This window comes from Limulus polyphemus, unplaced genomic scaffold (assembly GCF_000517525.1).
Source record: "Limulus polyphemus unplaced genomic scaffold, Limulus_polyphemus-2.1.2 Scaffold65, whole genome shotgun sequence".
In the NCBI taxonomy this organism is placed as follows: domain Eukaryota; kingdom Metazoa; phylum Arthropoda; class Merostomata; order Xiphosura; family Limulidae; genus Limulus; species Limulus polyphemus.
Window position 1 is genome coordinate 586,524 of NW_013665675.1, and position 11,066 is coordinate 597,589.

The following is an 11,066-nucleotide window of genomic DNA, read 5'->3' on the forward strand; positions in this document are numbered from 1 at the left end:
TTCCAAAAAAACAAACAAACAAACACTCATCAACTATACCGAATACTAATAATTCAAAGAGACCAGTACATGTAATAAAGGTGAAACAGAAGGCCCACCAAAGATAAAGATAACGAACTCACACGACCATCTTCAGTATGGTCGTAATTATTTGTAATGCTAGAACATTGTGACAAAACCATTCATCAAATGGTGAAGTGAAAATACTTGATAAGAATAGCTAATTCTGGAAATACAAAATCAATAAAGCTCTTTTAGATAAGAAAAACTTAATACAGTATGAGTAAATTACATCACAGTGAGTGAAAATAATTGATAAGGACAATTAATTCTGGAAATATAAAATTAAGAACGCTCTTTAGATAAGAACAACTTATTACAGTATGAGTAAATGACTTCATAGTGACTGTGATTTATGTACAAGACCGAAGTTATTTTAGATTCATATTCTGCTTTTTTTTCTTCACTTTTACGAAATAAGATATTCTTAACATTTTGATGTAACTTGATAATGCAAAATGTTTAAATTTTTTGTCTACCTACCCGTAAACATTTTTCTCAAATAACTCTTTTTTTCCATTTGAATGTATCTATGAGACTCGTAAGTCCTTCCATAGTTTTAACAAAGATAATACACCAAACATAGAATATCTCCTCAAAACTAAGTTTAAACATGCGGCATTGTCCTCCGCCAATAACTTCAACCGCTTAAAAATCATTTTCTTATTACAAAGGCTGTGCTTTTTTCTTTTTTCTGAGAACTTACCAATAACTGCTAGTTTGTTTGTAGTTAAGCACAAAGATACACAATATGCTATCTGTGCTGTGCCCACGACGGGTATCGAAATCTGGTTTCTAGCGTTACAAGTCCGAAAACTTGCCACTGGAGGGCGCCAGTAACATAATCTTCTTTTGTTATATGACCAGATAAAAGAGATGTCATAGTTATATTGTTACCTCTAATTTTTTATATTCTTAATTCAGTCGTCAGAGGAATATTATTGTTTCAACAATATAATGTAAACTTTACTAGACATACTGCTCTCATACCGAGTAAGGATGCTCTTAGCTTTTAAATGCTGCAATATTATTGTCTTTGTTTATTAAGTCTGATCTCCGTTCCTGAAGTTGTTCAAAAGATAATTCTAATGAAATACCAACCAAACAATATCGGTTGCGAGATGTCAAATAGTGTAAAACTGTTTTCAGGAAAACGTCTTTTAATTCTGATAAACCATTTTCATTTTGCAATTAACTTCGTAAACCCTTTATTCTTTCTAATTACAACTAATTATTTTAACTTAAGAAATAATTTATATACATCAATAAAATTTCAATCTGATGATAGTTACTTTGAAAATCCTCTGTAGATGTAGACTGAATTTTCCAGGAACTTCTGCTATTTTTTCTCAATTTGTAGACGACATTTGGAACTCTATACCGAGTCCATTACCGCTCCGGCATGCCGCCCAAATATCGTCTCTAACTGAAGAAACGTTGGCAGGAGTCCATATAAAACTCAATCCACATGTTGACACACCATCTATATCCATGGTAAAACGAGTAAAATAAATTTTGAACGTTTGAAGGTTGTCATAAAGGTGGTTCACTTAAAATAGTTGTGTAAAACAATACATATAATTTACGATTTAATCATTTCAAATTAACAAATGGTTTTACTTTTAGTATACTTTAGTACAAGAATCTTTGTTTTGCTTCTCAAATTAAAACTAATGCTGGAAAAATACCTTAGAGCTCGGCTGTACACCTGATAATGACTCACATTTGTGTGTGTACGCAAGGCTCTAAAGTTGAAATTTCTTGACACTCAAATCTTCCTTGGATACTATCGCGGTTCACTTGTATACACTATGTGTTACACATGAACTAATCAAGAGTACATTTGTAGTCTGATAGGATTCTGGTTTTCCAATATAGTGTATAAAATAAGATATATGAATATTTCAGCTGAAGATCAATTACATAACAAGGAACTTATGGGAGGTATATTTTCTCCTTCAGTGGTGAATTATGAGTTCTCTCAGTTTTCTTTATTTATAAGAAAAGAAAGTTTACATTTGAAAACCTTCAACTTGATTTTATTTATTTATAAAATATTTGAAATTACGCGATTTTTCAACAGTAAGAATATAAGTCAAGGAGTTGATTCACAGGTAATATTTAAATTATATTAATTGGTAATTCTAGCTATCTTTGCATTTTAAACCTTAACATACAATAGTTATAAGTGCTCGTTACAGAAAAAGTGTTAAAAATGGTAGTAGTACATATTTTTAAGCAAAAGGAATTGGAGTTATTTCAATCAATTAGTCCCAGACAAATTTATTTCTCCTCACCGAACACAATTCGCCTCTTAGACGTATTAATATTAATTACCAAGTACCTTCTTGAAATAGAAAACTGCAAAGAACAAGTCTAAGAATGATGCTTGCTTTTTCTGAGAAAAGGTTAAACTTCTAATACAATAAAACATGCTAAGAAAGACTGCTCATAGTTATGTACTGGAAAACTCAAACATAAAAAGTCTGCTACAAAAAGAGTTCGTGCTATTCCGAATTTTAGGTATTGTGCAAAAGAAAACAACACATGGTTATGAATACCCCTGATAATGCACATGATGTTCACACAGGTTAAAATCCCTAACCCTCTTGTTGTAACTCATTTGAAGTGTTGTGGTTTGAAATTGCAGCCGACTCTTAAAAGTAACCCCTTCTAGAAAGGTTGCATTATAGGATATTTTGAAATGAATTTCTTTTCCGCGATAATAAAAGCACGCGAGGCAAATAATATAGCGTACAGAAGAAATAAATAATTTTAGGTTCCAGCAGGAAAATGTATGGACTTATAATGTTGAAATCCCGACTGTCTATCGTGAGGAATCGAAGAATGTAGATAGCTTATTGTGCAACTTTGCCCTAAGACAACAAAAACCAAAAGAAAAAAAAACTGCCATTTATCGACCTGCTACCAGTTGTATACTTGAGGTAATGAACAGGGTTAAACAACTTGCTACTGGAAGTAAACCAAGAGTACCAACCCATTGCTGTTAATTAAAATCCTCTCCTGGAATGTTATTCCAGGGGAGTTAATTGCACAAAACGACACAAGAACCTTGTTTACAAGGCTTATCTGAAAGCGTATACCTGATGTGAAATCCACCTGTTGAAACATATGCGAGCCAGTATCTAACATGTAACAAATTGAAGTGTATCTTCACATCGTACGAAATATATATTTAAAATAAAATTAGGGCTATGTATTATTGTCCTGCAGGTGATGTATTTATTCTCCAAAATCGCACAGAAAATACGTGGTGGATACAGATTATAGCTGTAGTGATAAGTGAAACATCCGGAGAGTCAAAAGAAATGCCAAAGTGAGCTTTGCATGGCTCCAGACTAGCGTGTTTACATCATTCACCGCGACAAAATTCTGTCTTTTTACGGAATGCAAGCTAATAAGTAACACTCCATAACGATAAAGCCTCCATTCTCACATCCAAGTCAACATAATATTTTCTCTACAAATTAAAATACAAAACAAGAGTTCATACTATATTATACTTGTAGACATCTCCTGTGGATTTCTGCATCTTTCTGCTGTTCCTTTGGTCATTAATATCTAGCAGTGGAACACAATAGGATTTGAAAGAAAAAAGACCCTAAGGTCTAAACTGTTATCATTGTATCTTACTGCAAGTTGTGAATACTTCCTCTTTATACATCAGAAGTCTCGAGTGCTCATTCTTGATCTCACAAAAATGTAATTTTACTGTGACTACTTATTCTAAGGGCCATGAAGACATTCAGTATTATATTCATACAGTATGTCATTTATTAAATACTAATTAATCTTTTGTCATCTAATTTCTTCTTAGAGTTTTCCTTAGAGTAGAACCCTCTGTCAGCCACACATTTCATTCTTTACTTTCACTTATTAAATATGTATAACAAAAACAATAGTATCAGTTGGATGGTAGAAAACACTAATACATTTTGAAATGGAAAAATTCACATTTTGTTTTGCATAATTTGGTTTTCGATAAAAAAGACCAGTAAAAACAATTCAGCTATGAAAAGTTTTTTTTCACTCCCACGATATAGTGAACTACGTTGATGTAATTGTGTTAATATTATTGTGAACTTTGCTGACAAAGGACAGTTGTGGATGCTTATTGCATCGTGTTTCTCTGGAACTTTGTATGTATATATATATATATATATATATTTATGAGGTTTTACCAAGGAATCAATACTTTGTAGATAAACGCAAATGTATACTAGAGTAAAAAAGAACAGCGGAACATATATCATGAATGCTCAAGATATCTATGATTGATTTCTATATGGTAATGTAGTGGCATGTGGCTGCAGCAGAGAGCCATGGTGCCACAGACGAGATGTTTGATAGATACATATTTGATTCATGGCGAATTCGCAACTATTCGACAGTGCAATGCTGCTTCGAGTGGCTAATGTCTGTAGGATATAAACCATCCTTAATAAGAATATTATTATAGCAAGATTATGAAAGAATGTAGAATCGAGGTAGGCAACATTAAGAGAAATGACTCTCTAATGTTCATGACGAAATATGTAAACGTTTCACAACAGAACACTGAGGGCAAAACAACGCCCCAAGCAAATATGCAGTAAAAATGAAAATGAAAGCTATTCTCAAGAAATAATATCTTCTGATCAATAACAATACTATGATGAAGCAGGACATATATCTTGGTATTGATAACAATATATTTATTTTCTCTATTGCATATTATAGAAGACATATTAATAGTAGAAATAAACGACCTCATAACGACCTCATTTAAACCATTTGAAGCATTGTGCTGTCAGTTTCGGTTTGTGCTTTAGTGAACGCTTCTGAAGAAGCTGTAAATCGAAACGTTGAGTGCAGTTAAATTAAAACAATATTTTGGTGTTATAAAGTCATTTATTTCTATAATTAATATTGTTAACAAGATGTTGAACAAGGCTTATAAGTCCAAAGGTCGCAAGTTTCCCGCCACTTTCGAAATCAACGGTGAATTTCATGAGAAAGATGGCTGAATAAATTTGAACCACAGTGTTCAAGTTTGATGAAATACCCTGCCAAATCCTCACAGTCATTTTCAATAGTCTTGGTAGCCAACTTGCATGTTTAGTGGTGTATCTGTAGAAAGGCTAAGATGTGTGGTCTAAGTTTGACCTCGACGTCCTTCATAGAAGTTTCTTAGAATGGAAATTACTGTGTCAAACAACAGAGTGCAATTGTAGTCAGACTGAGCACGATGAATGATAGAGAAGATGTCTGTAACACTAGCACTTAACTCACAACTTACCTCAGTTTAGAAGTTGACGTGTAAATGTTGTTTATTCTATGTCGGTAGAAATAAATATCAATTTGGATGTCATTTAATACGAAATTTTGAGGGAAATATAATTAAGCCTACTAGTTTGTATAAAATATTTTAAACTATATTGGGCAGTAGAAAAGCCAGTTTAATGAATCTACCTGGTATTATATCAGGACATATTTCGTCAAGTGAATCTTTTGAGTTGCCTTCGGCAGCCATAGTGTCTTTCCAGTCATAGTTAGAAGAGTTTCTGGAAGAATAAAAAGAAACACTTTGAATCAGTTTTGTTTATAGTCATTTGTGTCATATTTACAGTCTGTAGTAAATGGTTATGTAAGAAAGTCTTGTAAGAGATGTATAATGATATATAAATAATTTGGAGAATTTTAAACACAAAATACATTTTATAATCTATTAAATATGTCATACATAGATAATTTCAAAATTTTAGTGACATGCTTAAAATTTTGCATTTAAAGTTATTTCTAAGAAAATAAAAAAATCAAAATCTCCAATAAATATCTTTGACCTTCTTCAAATTTGTTTCGTTGAACAAAAATAAAAAAATTAATCAAAACGTATCATATTTAAGTACGGTATATGTATATATTATTTTGAAAATATTGATCTCTTCTAACGTATTAAGTACGACTGTATAACAAAATGATCATATAGTAGATGGCGATTCTATATTATGGTAGATTTAAGAGAAAGGTTTTCCATTATTTGTTTAGAAAATCATTCAGTTATAAGCACACGCAAAGGCGGTTTTAAGGCTTTATCAAAAAGCTTGTGCTATATTATAGTCGCTCAAGAACAAGCCCACACAGACAATGTAAATCCTTTTACGTGAGGTAAACCACTCTCCAGTGGTTGTATTCTAAATTGCTATTCACGAGTCACCCAAAATAGTTCTACTAGATTCCAACCAATTTTAAGATATATTACTTTGATTGAAATACATAAAATTAATGTCATATTGTAGCATTACATGTAAAATATTATCGTTAGCACATTATATTTAACGTGTTAATGAGTTTTTGGAACACAGTAAGTCTCCAGATTAATGTCCAAACATGCTATAAGTAGGATATTATTACCATACTTTTAACTTTAGTGCAACAGCAAATCAGGCGAGTTGGAAAGCATTAATGCACATTTGATTCTATATTTGACATTTTACTCATGGTAAATATTTGATAAATCATACAAGACACATTCAGTTCAATGTTTACCTAGTGTCATTTACAAATGTAATCGTGTAATTCGAAGTTAGTTACAAGGTAACTGTAGTTGTAATTGTAATTTAACACACCTGCATAATTGTAATTATATCACGAAATTATCATAACTCGCCAATTACAGTCCAATTACGCCTTTATTTGTAATGCTTATGTTTCATAAGTTGATAAACATATGTAATACACTATATATCAGGGTAATTTTGCTGAATGAAAATTTCAGCAACAATGCTAGCTTCAGCAAATCAAATCTAATTGCATTTATCAACAAGAAATGAAGAACTACACTTTGATCAGAGACCAATGATCCAAATTAATTACACTTCAGTTAAAAAACATGTGAACTGCTAACTAACAGTTCTGTATAAAGACAGGCCTTACCGAACTTAATGGTTCACAATTCCACGTTATGTTTAACATTGAGCTATCATTAGGCCGTCGCATTCCTGTATTTTAAACATTATAACATTCATTGGTTACTTTATCTATAACTTCAAAATGAAGAGTGTCATGCTGGTTTGTAGGAGATTCATGGGGTCACAGAAGACAGACAACATCCTGTCCAGTTACAGCATAGCCATCTCTAGCTTGAGACTGGAGGACAAAGTCGTGGCCATAGTACTGAAAATACTGTCAACATACTGACGACATTTCTCATTCTTTCTGACCTAAAGCATTACAATTGGTCTGAGGATGACAGTGATAATGGATACAAGCCACGAACACAACTACCTGCATCGTTACCCTTCCTGCTTTGCTCGTACTCTCCAACCGGTATTACAGTATAGAAACATAGAAGACAATTGTTAACCATGCAAACTAATCTATGATGTGCGTCATTCAAACTTGGCAAATAGCTCATTGAAGTGGAGAACAAACTGTAAGCTGTCAATCCTATTAGATAAAACAATAAACCATCAAAGAGAAATATAGCATCATTTTAAACTGCTTCACTTCCATAGTAAGATCTCCAATTACGAATTAAACTTCAAAGATGTAGTTGATATAGATCATTAGCATATTTGATCTTGCTTCTGGTTGAACTGAAGACAGCTCCTAGATACCAATTGTGTACTGCAATGCATATGTGGACTTAGAGTTGAGTTGTCTGAACTACAAAACACCTACAAGTCTAAAATGTTTTCAGCACTAAAATCCTATATTAACAATCACTTGGTAAAGCACAAGAATGATTAGCTGTATCACTGGATCCACATTGGAAAACTTGATTGGTGCATCATAGCAGAAGTTAACAAAATCAAGCAAATGCTTACCAACAAAAATCCACCTTATGAGTGTTCTCCTCCAAAAAACAAACAAACAAATATTGAAGGTTGTTTAAGTCAACCATACCTCAAGTCTAGAAAAACTTTGACCAACCTTGAGTCCAGGAGGACGCAGACACACTGTCTTTTTTGTCAACAATGTCAGGTCATCTTACTTGAGATTCTCCACTAAGCCATTTAATAAAGTGCAACGCCCAGATAAGCGCCTGTTTACAATTACTTGGAAGATCTTCAGGACCGATTGATGTTTTCGCTCAGAAACTAGATTAGATGATCTAGAGTTCTTCAGATGTAATAGACAGTGATGTTGTTAATGAAAATAACTGTTCATGGCCTCATTTGTTTCAACAAGTAAAAGTAATGCAGTTTGCTTCTGAATTTTAGCACAATTTCAATTATTGAAATTATTCATTTTCTTTAGCGTAATTGTAATTGAACAAACTATCACTGTACTTGTAATTGTAATTGCAACTAATAATGCTGATGTAATTGTAATTATAAGTTTGATTTTTATACTCGACCTCAAGTCCGGTTGGTGCTACGTTTCTTTGCTAAACTTACCTAATTCGAGGTTTTCGCAGATGAACAACTAGAGTTTTAGCCTTTTATTTTTCTGATAACTAAAGAATGGCGACAACGAGTGAACGAAATTGCCGTCATTATATAATTTTAACGAAAACGAAAGATGACAAAAAATACAAAAAAGTTGCTTTAGAATATCCATAAGATAGAAACAAATTTATTTTTCTAAAATACTTTACGCCACGGTTGTCTGTATTTGCAGAAACAGCGTGAGAGAAACTGTACTAAAATTCGTTAAGAACTTACCTATATTGTTCTTACGTATGTCATTGGAATATTAGGAATGCAGAAAAATACATTAATTACTCCTAATGTTATTAGTAACTAAAAACTTACCTTTCATGCCCAGTCATGTGAGTGCACTGTGCTGATAAAGCATTAATTTATATTGTTCCTATTGTTTATATTGTTTAAATTAAATTCTCAACAATACTAATGACAGCAAAATAACTGTATGAGTCTAGCTTTCAGCGTATGCATTTATAACTTCAGGCATCATGAATTACGTACGAGCAGGTGTCATTAAACTGAAATTTTAGCTATAAGCTGATATTATCTTGACATTCAATGAATATTGGAGTCTTTGAATCAAGGATTGTATTTATAAACATTCTGATAAATGTAATTATTTTATCTGATAAACAATTGTTTTTGCAGATGTGATTTTTTCTGCCTTAACAATGCCTGTGTGTAAGCAGGAGCTTTAGTGTTGTTAATAAACATATGTTTAAAGTGTAAATGCGTGTATTGCTGGCGTAGTATATACATAGTGAAAAGAGTAGACAAATAAAGGTATGATTTAGGAAAAATCAAAGTTAGTGATCATAATATCTACTTTGTGTTGGACACATTTGAGCTAAATATGCAGCAAATTATGCTACTTGTCTTATAAAAACATTTAGACTTGAATTAGAATTTACTCTGTTATTGCAAAAGCAACAAGTTAAGTTATGGTTATCACATAAAACGTTGCGCAAATATTCTTTTATCATTATGTTTCTTACTCTCATACTTGAATACACTACGTTCTACATAGTACAGTTGGGTAAGTTAAAAGTTTAAGTTACTCTAGATTATATAGACCTTAGAGTAGAATCAATAATATAATAGTATTAACACTAAATTATTCAAATTAATATCAACTTTCACTGAATGTTGTAGGTCACAAATAGAAACTAGCTTCCACCTACCTGTAAAGTTTGACAAAAAAAAAAGAGAAAGGTATAAACTTTGACTATAGACTTTCGAGGAGAAAACAAAATATCCAATGAACTGCTGTACATCTTAAAAAAGCCTTTTCAACGATGGTATAAAAACCATCTCGTCACGTAAGGAAAATATGCAAGCTAGATGCTTTTGCAAACAACCTTGATAAAAAAAGGTGACTTTGTTTCGGATGTTCACGCAAATGTGCTGAAGAGCTGCTGTACTAGCTGTCTCTGAATTTCAAATGTTATAAACGTGGGGAAGATAGTCAACAGCACCCACTGACAATATCTGGATTACTCTAATTGAATAGTGGGACTTGACTGTCGCTGTTATAACGTAACAAGGGTCCTAAAGTGTGGACCACAATTTGCGACAACGGGACACGAACCGTAGACTCTCTATTGACATTCCAGCACACTAACCACTTGGCCATGGCCTTTTAACTTAGATATCAGAAGTATCCCCCCCCCGTAGCTCAGTGGTAAGTAAGAGCATATAACGCTAATAATCGAGTTTCGATACTAGTGGAGAGAACCGCACAGATGACTATTTGTGGCTTTGTGCTTAATAGCAAATATCCAAGATGGATTGTTTATTTACTTCTAAATTTGACAATTTGATTTCTGTTAAATATATGTAATTTAACCGTACATAAAATCCGTCTTCTTTTCGAATCTGTTAAACAAACAACACAGTTGTTTACTTATATATTTAGAAATGCTACGTCAGAATAGCATTATCTGATATCATTTGGTAGTTATTTATTAAAGGAAATAAAAGTAGTTTATGGCGGTGTATTAAATTCCGTAACAAGGCAACTAGGTCTGATAGTTGGAACGCTCGACTCCCAATCTTCGGGTTGCGGGATCGAATCCCGTCACCGAATATGTTTACCCTTTCAGCCCTGGAGGCATTATCATGTGACGATCAATCCTATTTTTCGTTCACAAAGAGTAGCCCAAGAGATGGCGGTGGGTGGGATTGTCTAGATGCTTTCCCTCTATTTTAACACTTTGAAATTAGGGACGGCTAACGCAGATATCCCTCGAGTATCTTTAAAAGGAATGCTACAAAACAAGGCAACTAGAAAGTTATTGCTTCGCCATCAAAGTTTGTGGTTAGAAAATACAAAATCCGAAATGATAAACAGTTACATAACCCCAAAATATAATATAAATATGTATATTTATACATATGAATTGAAACTTAAAATAATGATTGAATTTTAGGTGCACACCTGAATACTTGTATAAAACTTTTATTTTTGATTTCTAATGAAATAATACAGTTATTTTCAGTGATTACTGGGTGTGCATGTTTTTCGAATATTTCCTTAATCTTCTAGAAAATAGTTTGTTTAAGATTGCAACTGTC

General features: G+C 32.6%; 1 long non-coding RNA gene across 1 annotated transcript in view; it reads right to left on the minus strand.

Moving 5' to 3' along the window:
* Positions 1-11,066, minus strand: part of LOC111087278 — a 32,045-nt gene that overhangs the window by 11,728 nt on the left and 9,251 nt on the right. The window contains exon 2 of the long non-coding RNA XR_002611988.1: positions 5,533-5,624. This is a non-coding gene — a long non-coding RNA (uncharacterized LOC111087278). The remainder of the gene's footprint in view (positions 1-5,532; positions 5,625-11,066) is intronic.